This window comes from Zea mays, chromosome 9, assembly GCF_902167145.1.
Source record: "Zea mays cultivar B73 chromosome 9, Zm-B73-REFERENCE-NAM-5.0, whole genome shotgun sequence".
In the NCBI taxonomy this organism is placed as follows: domain Eukaryota; kingdom Viridiplantae; phylum Streptophyta; class Magnoliopsida; order Poales; family Poaceae; genus Zea; species Zea mays.
In genome coordinates, this window is record NC_050104.1 from 20788366 (window position 1) to 20808402 (window position 20037).

Below are 20037 nucleotides of genomic sequence, written 5' to 3' on the forward strand. Positions count from 1 at the left end.
AAGTTCATCTATAACTATACTAAATCGACTGTCCGGAATACCGTAGTTTATTCCGGACAGGAGAAGCTTTTTGGAAAAACAGGCCAAGCGCGGACCGTCCGGACCCTTGCGGCGGACCGTCCGCAACACTAGAATGAATCTCGGACAGAACCAATGCAAAAATACTAGTTTCTATTACGGACTGTCCGAAAGAGAAGCAAAGACCGTCTGAGCCCTCGCGCGGACCATCCGGCCTCAGGCGCGGACCGTCCGGTCGGTAAGAAACCGAATAACCCGAAGGTAACGGGTTCGGAGAAATGAATTATAGGGGGCATCGCGGACCGTCCGGGGTGCACGACCGGACCGTCCGCGACTGGCTCTGTCTGACATCTGACGACGCATTAAATGCAATATAGCCGTTGATATAGCCGTTACTGCTGACCGTTGCATTTTCAGCCGTTGATCTACAGGGGCGGACCGTCCGGACCTGGCTCGCGGACCGTCCGCGCTCAGCAGAATGGCCCAACGGCTAGGAAGTGGTTGGTGGCTATAAATACAACCCCAACCACCTCCATTCACTTCATCCAAGCATTCCAACCTTCAACATTCAATACAAGAGCTAGCAATCCATTCCAAGACACATTCAAAGCCTCCATCTCTCCAAGTTTTTCAATTGAGAAAAGAGATCATTAGTGATTAGTGACTTGAGAGAGAAAGTGATCCGTGTGTTATTTGTCGCTCTTGTCGCTTGGCTTTTGCAATCGTGCTTTCTTGATCCTTTCTTTGCAATCAAACTCACTTGTAATTGAGGCAAGAGACACCAATCTTGTGGTGGTCCTTGCGGGAACTTTGTGTTCCAAGTGATTGAGAAGAGAAAGCTCACTCGGTCCGTGGGATCGTTTGAGAGAGGGAAGGGTTGAAAGAGACCCGGCCTTTGTGGCCTCCTCAACGGGGAGTAGGTTTGCAAAAACCGAACCTCGGTAAAACAAATCTCCGTGTCTCACTTGCTCATTCGCTTGGGATTTGTTTTGCGCCCTCTCTCGCGGACTCGTTTATATTTCTAACGCTAACCCGGCTTGTAGTTGTGTTTATTTTTGTAAATTTCAGTTTCGCCCTATTCACCCCCCCCCTCTAGGCGACTATCATAGAGGCAGGAAAGTTTAAATGTGAATGCAAACAGTGGGAACACACAGGTAAGCAAGAGTTAAGAAATAACGTCATATTATTTATACGATAATAATTAAAGTTGAATGTGAAATGTTGCACCCTTGTTTAAATGTAGGACTATTTTGTGTGCATCTAATCCGAACATTCATGCACATTCAACTAGAGAGGATACCTAAGGAATACATTCTACAGCGTTACACATACTCAGCTAAGCAAGATGTGGAATTTTCAAGAGATGACAGGAAAATGAGTGGAAAAGATGGAGAAACAAAATCATATAGGCAAAAAATGTTGCTTAAAAAGGCAATGAAGGTAGTAAACCAAGCTAGTATGTCAAAGGCAGGGAGTGATAAGGCTTTGGACACAATGGATGAACTGTTGGAGATGCTTGGGCGTTTAGAGCCAGATATAGGATGTGAAGATGTTGGTGGTGCAACTACTGGAGAGGGCAACCATGTGGGTGTTCTTTTATATAAAAGTGTTGAAAATTTTATTCAAAACTTAATTATTGCTAATTGTAAAAATTAAACGTTGCAGGGCGAAGAGGATGATGTTGGAAACGCTGAAGATGAACATGTATCGCAATGTGATAACGAGGAGCATGTGGCAGTACATTCACGACAACAGGTAATATTATGGCAAAAAAACAATGTAATTTATGTATAGTGCAAACAAATGGGATGATTTATACATTATTTGTAATATTGACTATAATGCACTAATGAGTAGGATGGAGGCTTAAATATTGATGCACATCATCAATCTGAACTGCAAATGACGCTTGTTGGAAATGATGATTGTGAAGGAACACAATATGAGGATGTTAGAAAGGTATGAAATCTAAATTTATTAAATTGCAGATATTATGTATATTTAATGGTAGTAACTATTTATAATTTGGCATCATAACATATGTACCTATAAATACTTCTTTGTATGGCATGTAGAGACTGGAATATGATGTAGATGGCATAAGCTTATTGCGTCCAATTAATGCAAGGCCAAAGGGAAGGACAATAAAAACTAGTGAACAAAGAGTTCTAAAACTGGGTGCGAAAGGAGAAAAGAAGAAGACTCGAAAGTGCCAAAAATGTGGCATTGCTGATGGACACAACAGTCGAACCTGCTTGTCTGTAGAGGAAAATAGGGTTAAATTGGCTAGCCTTGCCGATAGAAAAAGAGGACGACCGTCTGGGTCTAGAAACAAAAATTCAACAATGGCCCCACAGTGGAATGAGACATCCACATCAAAAAAACATAAACATACTGATTCTGAAGAACATGGTTCGGATGACGATAATTTGGCAGAATTGTAAAACATTTATACATAAATAATGGATGATATTGAAATGTTATGATCATGATACTATTTGATGATTATGAATATTTACGTTAAAAGCTCACTGTATGGATTATATCTATTAATGCGACGTAATTATTTGTTATGAGCTATGCTACTGATGGGTTTGTTTGGCTATATAATCATATATTCACTGCATCTCGTACAGTATTTATGTTGAAAGAATCAAATATCCGGCGAAATGAAGTCAATATGTAGGGGCTGGCGCCAAACAAAAATACTAAATGAATAAGCGTAAACATGTTCAGTTATATGCATAAACAGCATCAGATTTATGCATAACTGAACAAATATAGGCAGCACATTAACACTGGATAAACAAAGATAGGCGCATTCAGTAAATAAGTACATAAAACAAGGTAAACCTGTTCATTTATATACGTAAACATTATCGGATTTTTTGCATAGTCAATACAAGGAATTATTGAAAATATTGAACAGAACTGATCAAAGATAAGCAGCACAATGAAGCTGGATAAACATGCGCATAAAGTAAATAAGTATACAAAAAAACATAAACATGTTCAGTAATATGCATAAACAGTATCAGGTTTTTCCATAATCAATCCAGAGAATAACTGAAAAGACTGAATAAATGAACTTAGAAATAAAGCATATAAATGAAGAACATCACTGAATAAGATATAAAAACCATAAGACAAATGATAAAGTGCAGAACTATCATATATAAATATAACCATCTAAAACATATCTGGTATGATATATATAAGAGTTTGCTAAGAGCTGCATATGGACATAAGTATTATCTGAATCCTAACATAAGCCAACATACCAATATGTACATGAACACCATTCAGTGACACTACCCTAAACTAAGCTAGAACTGAGATAACTTGAAGCCACCAAAAGCCATCAGACCATGATGTTCATACTAATATTAAGATAGTAAACTATACTAGGCTACTACTGAGAGAACTTGAATCTGTCCAGATGGGAGACCACGAAGCTGTTTCTATTTAGTCGATGGAATATTAGGTAATGCAGTACAAGAGAGCGAATGTCCTCTGAATTATCCTGCAAACAAATATAAGGAAAGGTGAGTTAGACATAACTGTACATACATTATGTCATAACAACAAAAAAACTATCTATGTATTATGTACCGGATCAATGACTGCATTCATAGCTCCAACCATGTAGTCGTAGTTCTGCATATATCTCATGACAAAGAATCCACAATCATTAGACCCCAATTTCATTGTTGGGCAGTTATTCATGAGTTCAATAGGGTACTTCAAAAAAGCAGGGAGAGCTGATCTTGGTCGAGCATTTTGAATAGCTAGATTGAGCCTACTCATCATTAACATGGCCCATGAAACCTTCCTATCACCCAAATCCATAGGTATACAATGGTAATTTTTCCAGATAGTCCCACCCATCTCTGGTCCATAAGGGTTGGAATCTAACACATGTATGCGTCCAATCTGAAGATTAACAACATACAATGTCCAATGTCCAGATCGTAGCATGGGTACCATTATCTACATGCACACAAAATGGAAATAACAAATGTTTAATACACTAAGGTTGATATGGATGATTGGATTAAAATTTAAATGCAGCAAAATGAGGTGAGAGTGTGGAGGGTGAAGGAACAGAAATTAACTGATTTGTAGTCATCCAGCTGCTTGAAAGAAGGCAGTGTCTTCAATAGGTAACTCTCCAAAACTGAAGGGTCAAATGGACGAGGAGACTTACTATGTTGCTCCTGCTCCTCAAAGTTCAATATAGCCTAATAGGATAGAGAAGTATTATGTAATTTCCATTAAAGATATGCATTTAAAAAAGAGGTATAAATGTAGAAGTCATACCCCAACATTAACATCTAGAATGAGCTGGTGAGCATTGAGTGGAGGAATATGTTTAGACCAGTCATCGCGGACACACTCAATGACACATTGCATAAACACGTTGTCGAGACATGCGCCATCAGCAAAAGATTGTTGTATGTCACAACAATTGGCGCGATGTTCACCAAAGTCAATTATATTTCTACATAAGAAAAGATTGAGCATACAACAAATAGAAACAAATGTTATTTGTATAAATGAGATATAAATTACATAATATATATGAAACTTGACCATTGAATTGAAGGTACTATATGGGAACAATGAGATACAAAATTACATAATATGCAACTTGACCACCCTCTCTCAGCCATAATAATGGGAATTCTAGTATTTCAATTTTCTGTTTTTCTCTTTTATGTAAACTTGCTGTTTTTGACTTTTGAATGTCTGGCACAGCCTGCTGTTGGAGCTGACAGAAGGAAAGTGGATGCTCAAGGCAATGTTCTATAGAAGCTACAACTCAAAGTTCAGTCATGTGTATAGCTATTTTGCTTTCGCTTCTATTCAATGCTAAATATTTGGGTGCAAAGATTGAATAAAACTTAATAGTATCAATACCATTGCCACAATGTTGTTCAATCAGAATTAAAAAGAATTAAAAAATATGCCAAGTCAAAGAAATTGAAAATTATGTACCTGTCCAATTCAATGAACCTAGAACACAAGTATGCCCGAAGAGCGCGAGCACATTCTAATTCAGATAAGAAGAGACCTGGTGCAGAAACACTCCCAATAGGAGTCTTGTCAAATACTGGTCCAGAATCATTTTCAACTGTGCCACCTACCACTGTCTGACCTTGCCGCACAAAAAATATGAAGTATACGTTAATGAGAATATGTAAACATGAAATGCAAGATATCAAGACAGAAAAGATATATAAGTAAAGCTTAAATACTAACAGTATTTGGTGTAACAGATTCATCGGCCCGAAGAACCTCATCAATCAATTCTCCAAATGTAGCGGCTAGATTGGACTGCTTTGTACCAATAGTATTCAAACATTGCTTGATAGAGGCAAATATTTTGCCAACCTCTAAGTCATAATCAATCAACGTAGCTTGGAACTTCTGGCGTTGATGTACAGGAAGCATCTGAATCTTATTTGCCATCAAGTCTTGCATAAGAGGGAGTTGGATGATTATATTGGGAAGTCGATCATGTTGATTTGGGTCTTCATCAAAAGTTTCTGGCCTCATAGGAAACTGAAGTAAAAAAAGATAATAATGATATGATAAGTATGGTAAAGCAACAGACAAACAAAGATCATAGTGGGTATATGACCTAACCTCAATCTGGCAAGTAGTTGGCGATTTTGAGACGTAACATGTCTCACTGCTGCTACGAAACTGATGAAACAGGATCAAAATTAATAATTATGTATATGGATTGACGCATGGCATGAATTGATATCGTTATATGACTACTAAAATCAAGATGTGTATTCCAACTAAAAAAGAAAAGAAGACCACAGACTATATTTCAAACCATCCAGCCATGCATACTGCAAGTTTCAGATTCCATATACAAGGATAGCAATCCTGACACCTCTTATTTATCAGGACATTCTAAATGTAATATAGATTTGATAGGGAGCCATATTATAGTAAACGCAAGCAAACATTTCTACATGAATATATACTTTCAGTGGCTGTTTGCTTGGGATCCCTAGGAAACCTGCCAGGCATATTATAGTGAACGCAAGAAAACATTTCGACATGAATATATACTTTCAGTGGCTGTTTGCTTGGGATCCCTAGGAAACCTGCCAGGCACAGGCAGTGCTCCAAGGCGCACAATTTCATCTGCTTGGGGTCATGATCAATGCCTGGCAGATCCCAATCAAACAGACAAATAGTCCCTCACCACACCCATTTGCAGTACTGTTCATGGCTCGAGTTTGATCAGAATATTTACTTTACAAAGAAAATGCAAGAATGCGCAATAACAGCCAGTAAGATGAGTCAAGCAAATCCATGCAGTAGTACTAGTCTACTAGAGGGTAATTATATAATATCTAAGACAAAGTTAATCATAAATGGTGCTCCCAAAAATTATTACTTTGGATCAACTTGGTAACCCAACCATGGAGTTTTATTTTCAGAAAGGGCTACTTAATGTTTTATAACTTGTACTAGGTCAGGTCTTAGTGTAAAGACATAATGCACATTTTGGGTTCAAAGGTACAAGCTAACTAATAGGCTACGAAACTGATGAAACAGAATCAAAATTAATAATTATGTAACTAGTTGTAAATAACATTGTTATAAAGAACAGGAAAAATATGATAGAAGAAATGAAGACTCACAGGGCAAACACCAAATGGTTCACCACCCTGGCGAGGCTTCCGCTTATCGGCCATTGACAACGCCCTTATAATATTCTTATTAAAATACTTTATGCGTGGAGTGCCATTTTTGTTGTTTGGAGCAGCAGCATGATGCAAATGATCCAAATAATACAGCTACATAATATAAATATTTCATGAGAGTCATATACAAATGAACGTAAACACATAATATGTCTATGTATTTTCAAATTGCAAATGAATAATCTAATAAAAGATTTGACAACTTAATTTTGAAACTTACAAGAACAATGATGGAACAGCCATATATCGTCGCCGACACATTGTTAATGCTCCTGTTGTGCCATCTCTGGGCAGCCTCACATAAGTCACTAAAAATTAGATGGCACCAATCAATTTGAGGGAATCGCTCCATTTCTTCTGTAAGTACAACCTCATTGAAAGAAATAGACCAGCTAGCTGTTGGGAATAGCAGCCGGTTGAAGAGAATGAGAAAAAAACATCTGATAGAAAGATCATCATCCTGGCCTAGCCTCAGTCTATCTTGGAGCTTTGAAATAACAAACTCATCCTTGGTAATATTCAATGAGGCCCGAAGTGTTGCCGCAGCGTTCGCTTCATTAATATTAAGGGGCTTTCCACCACCCAAATTTGGAAGACCCAATATCTGATGGACAGTCTGCTTGGTGATTTTGAGTTCTTTGTCTGGACCAATACGAAGAGTCATGTCCCTGGGGTCTAGCTTCTGCATGAGCCAACAGAGAAGTGTTCGACATCCAATTGCATCAATTGCCATGTCAAGAATACTAGAAAATCCTTTTCTGACTATAGCTTGACGTTGCCTTTCATTCTGTCGGGGACCATAATTAGGGGTACCCTCAAGACGCCTAATTCTCAGCTGGTAACCCCCATCAGCATAAAGCTGCAGAGGCCTGATGGGTGCGATTAAGTCAGGGATCAGTCCATACGAGCGACTCGATCACGCCTCGCCCGAGCCTAGCCTCGGGCAAGGGCAGCCGACCCCGAGGGATTTCCGTCTCGCCCGAGGCCCCCCTTTAACGGCGGACACATCTCCGGCTCGCCCGAGGCCTTGCCTTCGCTAAGAAGCAACCCTGACTAAATCGCCGCGCCGACCGACCGAGTCGCAGAAGCATTTAACGCAAAGGTAGCCTGACACCTTTATCCTGACGCGCGCCCCCCGGCAGAGCCGAAGTGACCGCCGTCACTTCGCCGCTCCACTGACCGGTCTGACAGAAGGACAGCGTCGCCTGCGCCACTCCGACTGCAGTGCCACTTGACAGAGTGAGACTGATAGGCAGTCAGGCCTTGCCAAAGGCGCCATAGGAAACTCCGCTCCGCCCGACCTAGGGCTCGGACTCGGGCTAGGCCCCGGAAGACGGCGAACTCCGCTCCGCCCGACCCAGGGCTCGGACTCGGGCTAGGCCCCGGAAGACGGCGAACTCCGCTCCGCCCGACCCAGGGCTCGGACTCGGGCTAAGCCCCGGAAGACGGCGAACTCCGCTCCGCCCGACCCAGGGCTCGGACTCGGGCTAAGCCCCGGAAGACGGCGAACTCCGCTCCGCCCGACCCAGGGCTCGGACTCGGGCTAGGCCCCGGAAGACGGCGAACTCCGCTCCGCCCGACCCAGGGCTCGGACTCGGGCTAAGCCTCGGAAGACGGCGAACTCCGCTCCGCCCGACCCAGGGCTCGGACTCGGGCTAAGCCCCGGAAGACGGCGAACTCCGCTCCGCCCGACCTAGGGCTCGGACTCGGGCTCAGCCCCAGAAGACGACGAACTCCGCTCCGCCCGACCCAGGGCTCGGACTCGGGCTCATCCCCAGAAGACGACGAACTCCGCTCCGCCCGACCCCAGGGCTCGGACTTCGCCCTGGCCTCTGCCGAACGATCTCCGCCTCGCCCGACCCAGGGGCTCGGGCTCGGCCTCGGCCATGGAAGACAGACTCGACCTCGGCTTCGGAGGAACCTCCACGTCGCCCGACCTAGGGCACAGGCCCGCCACGTCAACAGGAAGCGCCATCATCACCCTACCCCGAGCCGACTCGGGCCGCAGAGAACAAGACCGGTGTCCCATCTGGCTAGCTCCGCCAGATAGGCAATGATGGCGCCCCGCAAGCCCTGTGACGACGGCGGCTCTCAGCTCCCTTACGGAAGCAGGGGGACGTCAGCAAGGACTCGACCGCTCCGACAGCTGTCCCTCCGCCAGGCTCCGTTGCTCCTCCGACAGCCACGACATCACACCAGCAGGGTGCCAAGATCTCTCCGGCTGCCACATTGGCATGTACTTAGGGCGCTAGCTCTCCCTTCGCTAGACACGTAGCACTCTGCTACATCCCCATTGTACACCTGGATCCTCTCCTTACGCCTATAAAAGGAAGGACCAGGGCCTTCTTAGAGAAGTTTGGCCGCGCGGGGACGAGGACGGGACAGACACTCTCTTGGGGCCGCTCGCTTCCCTCACCCGCGTGGACGCTTGTAACCCCCTACTGCAAGCGCACCCGATCTGGGCGCGGGACGAACACGAAGGCTGCGGGATTTCCACCTCTCTCACGCCCGTCTCCGGCCACCTCATTTCCCCCCTTCGCGCTCGCCCACGCGCTCGACCCATCTGGGCTGGGGTACGCGGCACACTCACTCGTCGGCTTAGGGACCCCCCGGTCTCGAGACGCCGACATTTGGCGTGCCAGGTAGGGGCCTGCTGCGTGTGACGAACAGCTTCCCGTCAAGCTCCAGATGGGCAGTCTCCTGCAACCTCTCTGGCCCGGGACGGTGCTCCGTTTCGGGAGTCTTGAGTTCATGTACTTCGACGGCAGCTACGACATGATACTCCTTCCACCGCCGCGCGACAACGACAATGGCGGCCGACAACCCGCCCGCCGGCGGCGGAATCGACAACACCTTCCCCGCGTGGTGGAAGAACAACATTCGAGCTCGCCCCGTCCTCTCCCCCGCCAACGGAGGAGGAGGCGGGGCAACCAAGGCCAAGCGGGAGGCCGCGCTTCGTCGGCTATCGAGCGAATCGACGTCCCCAGCGCCCCAACGGGGGATGCATCGGGCGTCGACCTCGCGTTTGAGACGAAGGCGAGCACCGTCCCCCCGCGACACACCAATCCCGAGCAAGTGGACGACGCCAGCGCGCTCGCGGAGGGCTTGCAGGACGTCGCCCTCGTACCTAAGACGACGGTGCAATCAGTCCCCGACGTGACTATGTCGCTCCTCGTCGACCAAAAGGTACTGACTGATTCCCATCCTACGTCATTTCGACTCGGCCTCAACCCGCCTAGCGACCTCGCTTTGGCGGGCGCTCTCGTTGAGGCGAGTGCAACCCCTCTGGGGTTTCGTATGCGGTCGCCTTGGGACCGATTGACGGACGTTTCGACCTACGGGCCCTCTGGGTCCGAGGAAGATGACGATCCCAGCATCTGTTGGGATTTCTCTGGATTTGGCAACCCCAGTGCCATGCGGGACTTTATGACCGCATGTGACTACTGCCTCTCCGACTGTTCCGACGGTAGCCGCAGCCTTGACGACGAGGACTGCGGCCCAAGCCGCGAATGTTTCCACGTCGAGCTAGGGGATCCCTCCGAAGGCAACCATCTCGGCATGCCGGAGGACGGTGATCTCCCTAGGCCGGTGCCTCGCGCTGACATCCCGCGGGAGCTAGCTGTGGTCCCCATTCCGGCGGGGGGTCACGACCCACAGTTCGAGCAAGTCCGCGGGGCGCAGTCCAGGCTCGACGAGGGAGCAGGAGCGCTTGAGTCGATCCGCTGGGACGTCGGGCAGGTATGGGCGGGCCAACCCCCGGCCGGAGAAATACGTCACCCGCCCCAGGGTTTCCAGCACCGCGTCGCCAATGACGTCAGGGTCAGGCCGCCACCCGCATCCAGCGGGGTCGGTCAGAACCTGGCAGCCGCAGCGATGCTCCTCCGCGTGATGCCGGAGCCATCAACCACCGAGGGTCGGCGAATCCAGGGAGAGCTCAAGAATCTCCTGGAAGGCGCTGCGGTCCGACGGGCCGAGAGCTCTGCCTCCCGAAGGCAGGGATACCCCTCGGAACCTCATGCCGCGACTTCCCGATTCATGCGGGAAGCCTCGGTCTACACCGGGCGTACGCGCAACACCGCGCCTGCGGCCCCGGGCCACCTCGGCAACGAGCACCATCGTCGCGACCGTCGGGCCCACCTCGACGAAAGGGTGCGCCGAGGCTACCACCCCAGGCGTGGGGGACGCTACGACAGCGGGGAGGATCGGAGTCCCTCGCCCGAACCACCCGGTCCGCAGGCCTTCAGTCGGGCCATCCGACGGGCGCCGTTCCCGACCCGGTTCTGACCCCCAACTACTATCACAAAGTACTTGGGGGAAACGAGACCGGAACTGTGGCTCGCAGACTACCGCCTGGCCTGCCAACTGGGTGGAACGGACGACGACAACCTCATCATCCGCAACCTCCCCCTGTTCCTCTCCGACACTGTTCGCGCCTGGTTGGAGCACCTGCCTCCGGGGCAGATCTCCAACTGGGATGACTTGGTCCAAGCCTTCGCCGGCAATTTCCAGGGCACGTACGTGCGCCCCGGAAATTCCTGGGACCTCCGAAGCTGCCGGCAACAGCCGGGAGAGTCTCTTCGGGACTACATCCGGCGATTCTCGAAGCAGCGCACCGAGCTGCCCAACATCACCGACTCGGATGTCATCGGCGCGTTCCTTGCTGGCACCACCTGCCGCGACCTGGTGAGTAAGTTGGGTCGCAAGACCCCCACCAGGGCGAGCGAGCTGATGGACATCGCCACCAAGTTCGCCTCTGGCCAGGAGGCGGTCGAGGCTATCTTCCGAAAGGACAAGCAGCCCCAGGGCCGCCCATCGGAAGAGGCTCCCGAGGCGTCTACTCCGCGCGGCGCCAAGAAGAAAGGCAAGAAGAAGTCGCAAGCGAAACGCGACGCCGCCGACGCGGACCTTGTCGCCGCCGCCGAGTACAAGAACCCTCGGAAGCCCCCCGGAGGTGCTAACCTCTTCGACAAGATGCTCAAGGAGCCGTGCCCCTATCATCAGGGGCCCGTCAAGCACACCCTCGAGGAGTGCGTCATGCTTCGTCGCCACTTCCACAGGACCGGGCCACCAGCGGAGGGTGGCAGGGCCCACGACGACGACAAAAAGGAAGATCACCAAGCAGGAGAGTTCCCCGAGGTCCGCGACTGCTTCATGATCTACGGTGGGCATGCGGCGAATGCCTCGGCTCGGCATCGCAAGCAAGAGCGCCGGGAGGTCTGCTCGGTGAAGGTGGCGGCGCCAGTCTACCTAGACTGGTCCGACAAGCCCATCACCTTCGACCAAGCTGACCACCCTGACCACGTGCCGAGCCCGGGGAAATACCCGCTCGTCGTCGACCCCATCGTCGGCAACGTCAGGCTCACCAAGGTCCTGATGGACGGGGGCAGCTGCCTCAACATCATCTACGCCAAGACCCTCAGGCTCCTGCGCGTCGATCTGTCCTCCGTCCGAGCAGGCGCTGCGCCCTTCCACGGGATCATTCCTGGGAAGCGCGTCCAGCCCCTCGGACGACTCGACCTTCCCGTCTGCTTCGGAACGCCCTCCAACTTCCGAAGGTAGACTTTGACGTTCGAGGTGGTCGGGTTCCGAGGAACCTACCACGCGGTACTGGGGAGGCCATGCTACGCGAAGTTCATGGCCGTCCCCAACTACACCTACCTAAAGCTCAAGATGCCGGGCCCCAACGGGGTCATCACCGTCGGCCCCACGTACAAACACGCGTTCGAATGCGACGTGGAGTGCGTGGAGTACGCCGAGGCCCTCGCCGAGTCCGAGGCCCTCATCGCCGACATGGAGAACCTCTCCAAAGAGGTGCCAGACGTGAAGCGTCATGCCGGCAACTTCGAGCCAGCGGAGACGGTTAAGGCCGTCCCTCTCGACCCCAGTGGCGACACCTCCAAGCAGATCCGGATCGGTTCCGGGCTCGACCCCAAATAGGAAGCAGTGCTCGTCGACTTTCTCCGCGCAAACGCCGACGTCTTTGCGTGGAGTCCCTCGGACATGCCCGACATACCGAGGGATGTCGCCGAGCACTCGCTGGATATTCGGGCCGGAGCCCGACCCGTTAGGCAGCCTCTGCGCCGATTCGACGAGGAGAAGCGCAGAGTGATAGGCGAGGAGATCCACAAGCTAATGGCAGCAGGGTTCATCAAAGAGGTATTCCATCCCGAATGGCTTGCCAATCCTGTGCTTGTGAGAAAGAAAGGGGGGAAATGGCGGATGTGTGTAGACTACACTGGTCTCAACAAAGCATGTCTGAAGGTTCCCTACCCTCTACCTCGCATCGATCAAATCGTGGATTCCACTGCTGGGTGCGAAACCCTGTCCTTCCTCGATGCCTACTCAGGGTATCACCAAATCCGGATGAAAGAGTCCGACCAGCTCGCGACTTCTTTCATCACGCCCTTCGGCATGTACTGCTATGTCACCATGCCGTTCGGTTTGAGGAATGCGGGCGCGACGTACCAGCGGTGCATGAACCATGTGTTCGGCGAACACATCGGTCGCACAGTCGAGGCCTACGTCGATGACATCGTAGTCAAGACAAGGAAGGCTTCCGACCTCCTCTCCGACCTTGAAGTGACATTCCGATGTCTCAAAGCGAAAGGCGTCAAGCTCAATCCCGAGAAGTGTGTCTTCGGGGTGCCCCAGGGCATGCTCTTGGGGTTCATCGTCTCCGAGCGAGGCATCGAAGCCAACCCGGAGAAGATCGCAGCTATCACCAGCATGGGGCCCATCAAGGACTTAAAAGGCGTACAGAGGGTCATGGGATGTCTCGCGGCCCTGAGCCGCTTCATCTCACGCCTCGGCGAAAGAGGTCTGCCTCTGTACCGCCTCTTAAGGAAGGCCGAGTGTTTCGCTTGGACCCCTGAGGCCGAGGAAGCTCTCGGGAACCTGAAGGCGCTCCTTACAAAGGCGCCTATCTTGGTGCCCCTAGCTGATGGAGAAGCCCTCTTGGTCTACGTCGCCGCGACCACTCAGGTGGTTAGCGCCGCGATTGTGGTCGAGAGGCAAGAAGAGGGGCATGCATTGCCCGTTCAGAGGCCAGTTTACTTCGTCAGCGAGGTACTGTCCGAAACCAAGACCCGCTACCCACAAGTTTAGAAGCTGCTGTATGCAGTGATCCTGACGAGGCGAAAGTTGCGACATTACTTCGAGTCTCATCCGGTAACTGTGGTGTCATCCTTCCCCCTGGGGGAGATCATCCAGTGCCGAGAGGCCTCGGGCAGGATCGCAAAGTGGGCGGTGGAAATCATGGGCGAGACAATCTCGTTCGCCCCTCGGAAGGCCATCAAATCCTAGGTATTGGCGGACTTCGTAGCCGAATGGGTCGACACCCAGCTGCCGACGGCTCCGATCCAACCGGAGCTCTGGACCATGTTTTTCGACGGGTCGCTGATGAAGACGGGAGCCGGCGCGGGCCTGCTCTTCATCTCGCCCCTCGGGAAACACCTACGCTACGTGCTACGCCTCCATTTCCCGGCGTCCAACAATGTGGCTGAGTACGAGGCTCTGGTCAACGGGTTGCGGATCGCCATCGAGCTAGGGGTCAGACGCCTCGACGCCCGCGGTGACTCGCAGCTCGTCATCGACCAAGTCATGAAGAACTCCCACTGCCGCGACCCGAAGATGGAGGCCTACTGCGATGAGGTTCGGCGCCTGGAAGACAAGTTCTACGGGCTCGAGCTTAACCACATCGCTCGGCGCTACAACGAGACTGCGGACGAGCTGGCAAAAATAGCCTCGGGGCGAACGACGGTTCCCCCGGATGTCTTCTCCCAGGATCTGCATCAACCCTCCGTCAAGATCAACGACACGCCCGAGCCCGAGGCACCCTCGGTCCAGCCCGAGGTACCCTCGGCTCAGCCCGAGGCGTCCTCGGTTCAGCCCGAGGTACCCTCGGCCCCCGAGGGCGAGGCACTGTACGTCAAGGAGCAGAACGGGGCCACGCCTGATCGAAATTGGCAGACCCCGTACCTGCAATATCTCCGCCAAGGAGAGCTACCCCTCGACCAAGCCGAGGCTCGGCGGGTAGCGCGACGCGCCAAGTCGTTCGTCTTGCTGGGCGATGAGGAGGAGCTCAACCACCGCAGCCCCTCGGGCATCCTCCAGCGATGCATCTCCATCGCCGAAGGTCAGGAACTCCTGCAAGAAATACACTCGGGGGCTTGCGGCCATCATGCAGCGCCTCGAGCTCTTGTCGAGAATGCTTTCCGGCAAGGCTTCTACTGGCCAACGGCGGTGGCTGACGCCACTAGAATTGTCCGCACCTGCGAAGGGTGCCAATTCTATGCGAAGCACACCCACCTGCCCGCTCAGGCTCTGCAGACGATACCCATCACCTGGCCCTTTGCTGTATGGGGTCTGGACCTCGTCGGTCCCTTGCAGAAGGCGCCCGGGGGCTACACGCACCTGCTGGTCGCCATCGACAAATTCTCCAAGTGGATCGAGGTCCGACCCCTGAATAGCATCAGGTCCGAGCAGGCGGTGGCGTTCTTCACCAACATCATCCATCGCTTCGGGGTCCCAAACTCCATCATCACCGACAACGGTACCCAGTTCACCGGCAGAAAATTCTTGGATTTTTGCGAGGATCACCACATCCGGGTGGACTGGGCCGCCGTGGCTCATCCCATGTCGAATGGGCAAGTAGAGCGTGCCAACGGCATGATTCTACAAGGGCTCAAGCCCCGAATTTACAACGACCTCAACAAGTTCGGCAAGCGATGGATGAAGGAACTCCCCTCGGTGGTCTGGAGCCTGAGGACAACGCCGAGCCGAGCCGCGGGTTTCACGCCGTTCTTCCTGGTCTACGGGGCCGAAGCCATCTTGCCCACTGACCTGGAATACGGCTCCCCGAGGACGAGGGCCTACAACGATCAAAGCAACCAAGCTAGCCGAGAAGAATCGCTGGACCAGCTGGAAGAGGCTCGGGACAAGGCCTTACTACACTCGGCGCGGTACCAGCAGTCCCTGCGACGCTACCACGCCCGAGGGGTCCGACCCCGAGACCTCCAGGTGGGCGACCTAGCGCTTCGGCTGCGGCAAGACGCCCGAGGGAGGCACAAGCTCACGCCCCCCTGGGAGGGGCCATTCGTCATCGCCAAAGTTCTGAAGACCGGAACGTACAAGCTGGCCAACAATCAAGGCGAGATCTACGGCAACGCTTGGAACATCCAACAGCTACGTCGCTTCTACCCTTAAGATGTTTTCAAGTTGTTCATATACCTCGCACCCACGCAAAGTTTAGTCATCAAGGAAGGGTCGGCCTCGCCTCGGCAAAGCCCGACCCTCCCTCGTGGGCTAAAAGGGGGGGGACCCCCTCTGCGTCGAAATTTTCCTCGAAAAAAGATCTCTTTTAGCAGAATATCTTTCGTGCTTTTTGACTACTTCGAAAAGCGGATCCTGAAAACGACGGAGTACACGTAAGCAGCCAAGGCTGACCGAGCCGAGGGACTCCTACGCCTCCGGGATACGGATACCTCACTCATCACCTTCTGCGATAAGTAACTCGCGTTCGGATAAAGTGATTCCGCGGACCGAACAAGTCTCTACGCTCGGAAGCTCTTCTGCCGAAGCGGTCCTTCAAGCCTTCTCGACTGAATCGGTGACAGGGCCTCATGGACGGGTGAAAGTACGCGTAAGCGGCAAGGCCGACCGAGCCGAGGGACTCCCACGCCTCCGGGATACGGATACCTCACTCATCACCTTCCGCGAGAAGCAACTCTCGCTCGCACAAACATCCCTGTTACCGACAAAAAAAGTCCAGATGCTCGAAACAAGAGGAAAGGAGACGCAGCTTTACAACGCAGCGAGGGTGTGTTTTCTGGCCTCAGCGGCCGCAGAAGGCACACGCTACAAGACAATCTGATCCTGCAGGCTCGGGTCTTCACGCTGGAAGGGGGCTGTAGCACCCTCGGCATCGACGACACCTTCAGCGAGGTCCGACCCAGCCTCGGACGGCGACGCAGTCCAAGGACTTCTCCGGGAATCCGGCCCGAGCAGGCGGCTCGGCCGGTTTCCCCAGGGGCCTCGGCCAACCATCTTCTAAGGGCGCCAGCGCGGTTCGAGGCCTCGGCTGATCAACTCCGGCATCGGTCCCGCTGACGGACAACCCGGCTAGGCTCCGGCCAACCAGGTTCTCATTTTCGAGCCAACTCCGCCTCTGTTCGTGCTGATATCGCTACCCCTGGCCTCGGCTCATCGAAGAGCGGCCGAGGGGTCTCTTTAACTAAGCTAGAGGAGCCTCAGACAACAAGGCCGATCGAGCCGAGGGACTCCTACGCCTCCGGGATACGGATACCTCACTCGTCACCTTGACACGGGGCGACTCATGCTTGGTGAAGCGGTTCAGATAATCAACAGGCGAGACTTAGTGCTCGAAAATGAGGAAAAGACACGACTCCGTGCCAAAATTACATACATGTTCAGGCCTCGACAGCCACAATGAACAAAGACACTGGCATTCAAAGTGCCATTACAAACGGAACTCCGGTTTCCCCTCCGCAGGTACGAACAACCCCACTCGATAGGGGTGGGCCTGCGGAGCAACAGAAGACTGACGAGCGGCTCGCCGCCGCCCGCTCTGACTACAACGACAACGACCCCCGCTCCGGATGGCCGAGCTGCAGCAGCGCAGGCCTCAGGGTGGGCGCTGCTGCAATCTTGCCCTCGCCCACGCCGACGCTCGAGGGGCGAGGACAAGTACGAAGAACCGGAGGCCCGGAGCGCGGATGGTGGCGGTGATCCCGTCGGTGATGGGGACTTCTCGAGCCGCCTCCGCCTCGGCACCGATGGCAGGGGCCATCGACCCCTCGGCAGATCCCCACTCAAATCCTCCCGGACGAGTGGGGCACCGGCCTCCGCGTGAGGGCGCCATCCCAGTGGAAAGGCAGGACCACCCCAGAACACGAACGCCGCCCTAGCAGCGCGCGGCATCCTGGGTGGTCCTCCCGTGCACACGGCGAGGCAGCCGCCCTCCGGCAGGAGGGGCCGCCGGGAGCCAAGCCGACAACTCCGACACGCTGGAGGTGACGACGCCCGCCGTCGACCAGCCCCGCGTTGTCGAAGTCTGGGCCGCCCGCAGGGCCAGTGAGCGCCCTCTCCCTCGAACGCAGCGGGAAAGGGTGACCCACGAACCCGCGCGGGAGGTAGAGCGCCGGCTCAGCCCGGCCCCCACCCCAGCGAGGATGATGAACATCCTTGAAGCTGAGGGTGGGACCAAGATCGCAGCCCGGCTTGCTTCTCCCCACCCAGGAACTGGTGGTCACCGTCTTGGGTGACCACCGGCGGGGGGTACAGCCGGGCTGGCTGATGAAAATCCTTGAAGCCGAACGATGGCTGAAAGGTACCAACTCCCATGGAGTTGCGTTCCTCCAACGATGAGGCGAAAAGACGGCGGGTACCCCCCATCCGGGGGCTTGGAAGGTGGAAAGACGCGACGCATAAGGGAGCGAGAAGACATGGTCGCCTTCCGAAAGGGGTCGCCCTCCTTTTGAAGGCAACTCTCCCTACGTGCGCCCCCAAACGTCACGGGCTGAGTCTTCTCCAACACGCTCCAAGGCCCTTCCCTGCGGCACGGGGGCTGGGTCCCGCGTGTCATGCAAACCGGCTCAGAGCAGAAGAAGCCAAACCGCCGCGCGTGGTGCACACAACCGCCCAGCAGTTACAAGCGACCCCCCACTTTTGCCCAGACCAACGGGCGGAAGTGGCGGGCAGCCATGCAGGCGGCATGCAATCGCGCCAGGTGGACGCGCTTCTCCGACTCCCAACATGCCAGCATGGAGGCCCAGGCCCACGCGTCACGCAACCGGCGCGCCAGATGCTGCATGCAAGCAACTGCACCGCCACTTGCGCCACCACCGCGCCTCTTCGGTTGCGGAACCAATACCGCAACTCGAGGCGGCCCAGCGCACGACCCAGCAGCGCCAGCCTGGCGCGACGGTCAATGCGGCCGAAAGTGGGCCGGCAGTAATGACGGTGGCAGGCGGGCGGGAGCAGCGGTCACGTCGTCGGCCAGACTCACGTCTCGTCCGGGGGCAGCAAGAGAACCCCCTCTCACGGCGTGAAGACAGGGCGCCCGTGATCTGTTCCTCGAATGGCTCGCGCACGCGCAACGGCCGCCCTGCCAACAACTCGCCCCGTCGCATTAACTCCGCGGCGGGACAGGCGGCGCTTCTGGCAGGAGAAGCGGGCGACGCTTCGCCTTCGCCGCAATAACCGCGCCAAAAAAGGTACGCCACGTCGTTCGATTTCGTATCCTTTTCCTTTTTTCCTCTTTCTCTATCTCTTGCAACAGGGACAGGGAAAGGAGGATACCCCGAAAAGGATCCTTCCCTGTGAAGGAACCGGGCTCCGAGCCCCCCCTACTGATCAGAGGTTCGAAGGCTGGCCCTCCGAGGGGTTCAACAGTCGCCTCAGATCGCGTGGGCCCTACACCCACTACTGGTCAGAGGTTCGAAGGCCGGCCCCCCGAAGGGCTCCACGGCCGCCTCAGGCTACTCGGGCTCCGCGCCCATTACTGATCAGGGGTTCGAAGGCTGGCCCCCGAAGGGTTCACAGTCGCCTCAGACGCCGAGCGAGGGATGACCAGGGGTACGTTCGATACATAACCAAGGCTCGGGCTGCGCTCCCGAGGTACCCTAGGACATTTCCGAGACCAGCGGGAGCGATCTTGTAACGGAATCCCATCGGAGGGAGGCATCGAGCCCTCGGACCCCGTCGCCAGGGGACCGGGTCTGGCAGATCACCCGCAGGTACTTTTGGGCGTGCCTCTGGGCCCCTAGCCGACCCCCAACGAACGGGGCACGGACGTCCACTCGGATTACCCGCTTGCAGCTCACCGGAGACACCATGTTCGGTGCCCATCGAGGGTAACATGGCGCTCTCCCCCCTCCTCCTTGCGGAAAGGCGACGTAGGGGCGTATGTAAAAAAGCCGAGTCTGTCCCTGATCGCCCTCTCGCCCTGTGCGGAGGCTCGGGGGCTGCTCTCGCAAACCCGGCTCCGGCCGAACCGTTGACAGCGTCGACATACCAGCCCGAGAACTTGGGCCCCGACCATGCACCCGGGCTACGGCCAGTTCGCATGAGGGAACAACCAGACCAGCCGAAGCATTACGCAAGGCATTAAGACCTCGGGGGAGTGAAACCACTCCTCCGAGGCCTCGGGGGCTACACCCGGCGGGTGCGCTCGCGCGCACCCACCGGAACAAAATGCAAACGAGAAAGGCTGGTCCCCTTGCAAAAAAGTGCGACGAAAGCCTCCAAGCGAGTGCTAACACTCCCTTCG

At 53.6% G+C, this 20037-nt stretch overlaps 1 non-coding gene across 13 annotated transcripts in view; it reads right to left on the minus strand.

The window, feature by feature from the left end:
• Nucleotides 1–3167: 3167 nt before the first annotated feature.
• LOC100279990 (uncharacterized) overlaps nt 3168–20037 on the minus strand; it is a 34351-nt gene continuing 17481 nt past the window's right edge. For 10 of the 13 annotated variants that reach the window (XR_004852572.1, XR_004852574.1, XR_004852576.1 and 7 more), the window contains 9 exons: nt 6970–7431; nt 6687–6842; nt 5668–5727; nt 5281–5583; nt 5017–5171; nt 4339–4519; nt 4134–4259; nt 3631–4008; nt 3168–3541 (listed from right to left, as the gene is read on the minus strand). This is a non-coding gene — a transcript (uncharacterized protein). The remainder of the gene's footprint in view (nt 3542–3630; nt 4009–4133; nt 4260–4338; nt 4520–5016; nt 5172–5280; nt 5584–5667; nt 5728–6686; nt 6843–6969; nt 7432–20037) is intronic. The other 3 variants (XR_002264840.2, XR_002264834.2, XR_002264839.3) reach the window with 3 other exon arrangements.